Source organism: Myotis davidii, unplaced genomic scaffold, assembly GCF_000327345.1.
Source record: "Myotis davidii unplaced genomic scaffold, ASM32734v1 scaffold327, whole genome shotgun sequence".
Classification (NCBI taxonomy): domain Eukaryota; kingdom Metazoa; phylum Chordata; class Mammalia; order Chiroptera; family Vespertilionidae; genus Myotis; species Myotis davidii.
The window spans coordinates 3,408,520-3,410,160 of record NW_006298628.1 but is presented as its reverse complement, the minus strand read 5'-3'; the positions used below and the strand labels follow the sequence as shown (position 1 = coordinate 3,410,160).

Genomic DNA, 1,641 nt, shown 5'->3' with positions numbered 1-1,641 from the left:
TTTCCCTGTGATCCTTGGCCACCACCCAAATCCCATCATTTTCTCTTCGTCCACGAGGCCCCTACATTCTCCCTTCTCCCTCGCTCCCCACTAGAGTCCTCTCACCACCCTGTCTATGGTGCCCTCCAGACCCCTGCTGAGCCCTATAAAGTTCTTCCGCAGGGACAGGTGGGGACTCCACGGTGCCTCGCTGACAGCCAACCCTCCCAGGAGGACCCCCCCCTCCCCTTCTCCCCAACGCTGATGTCATCCTGCAGCCTCCACACTACCTGGAGGACCCTGACCTGTGCCCACACCTGGACCCTCGGACTCCGGTAGCCCCAGCCTGCTGTCCTGCCTCTCAGCCCATCCCTGTCCCTGGAGCTCCTGCCAGGCCTTCTGGCCGCTCTGCTCTGTCGTCAGCCAGGACTTCCCCTCCTTCCCACGCAGCTGCGACGCCCCCACCACTCCCAGGCCGCTCACCTGACCACCCGCGGCCACTCGCCACAATCCCAGCACCTGCAGACCCTCGGTGCGGCCCGGCTCCCTGCTGTCTAGACCCCCACCCCTGTGTGTCACACAGCAATGGTGAGCGACCTCACATCCTACAGCGCGTCTGCACCGGGGCCTCGGCATCACCCAGTCAGTCCTCTGAGGGCCTCCACCCAAGCCTCCCCTTCAAGCCACATTCACCCCTTAATCAGAGGAGAACACAGCAGGCGACTCCTTCCACCAGATTACGGGCTCCCACCCCGACCCTCTGCCAGGCCAGGGCCCCTCTCCTCCTCACGCTGCCTCCCGCCCCTCCCTGCGGGCCCCCCACGCCTCCCATCGCCCCTCTCTGCACTGCAGGCTTTCCCTCTGTATCTTTCTTTCTCTCCGAATAGAAATATGTCCTATTTCTCCCACCTGAAGCAAGAGTAACCCTGGCCTCTCTAGTCAGGCGCATCTTTGCCCGCGCCGGCGGAAAGCGAGCGCAGGCCGCAGCTCCCCGCAGAGGGCCGAGGCGGGGGTCACTGTGGGAGCTCGTCACCATGTTTTCAAAAACCCTTAAAACCTAAACAAACACACAAAATTGCCTCACCCCGTTATCTCCCGCTCTGGCTGCCACCGTCTTTCCTTCCTCTTTTCCCTCATGGTAAAATGTTTCTGAAATAAGCCTGCACTTCTCTCTCCCTTTTACTTCCACTTTACACTCACTGTAACCCAGCCGCACCCCCAACCTGTGTCTGAGATCTCCCTCACCAGGAAGCTAATGACACCCCCCAAGTCCTGTGCCCCTCCCCTGCACCTCAGGGCTCCTCCCCCCTTCCCCCCCACTCCTCCCAGACCCTTTCTGGCAGCAGTCGGGGACTTCGCCTGCCATCTAAGGGGTGACTTTTCTGAGGACCTCCAAGCCCAGATGCCCCAGAGCCTACGGGATGTCTCCCCTTGGAAGTCAAGCCCCGTGGACCAGGAGTGTCCCTAATTCAGTTACCTCCCTCCCATTCGCTCCATCTCGCTAACTGGCAAGGCCACACACACACCCCAAATGCCCCAATCTGAATTCCAGACCAGACCCCCTCAGACTTCTCCCTCTCAGCTGCCTTCCCTGCTCCCCATGTGTAAGAACATCCTGTTGACCGCTGAGTCCTGTCAAGGGCAAGACATAAATAGCTCTTA

General features: G+C 60.5%; 1 protein-coding gene across 1 annotated transcript in view; it reads right to left on the bottom strand.

Annotated features, from left to right (window-relative positions):
- OSBPL7 (oxysterol binding protein like 7) overlaps window positions 1-1,641 on the bottom strand; it is a 14,049-nt gene that overhangs the window by 3,334 nt on the left and 9,074 nt on the right. The gene's annotated exons all lie outside the window — the stretch shown is intronic.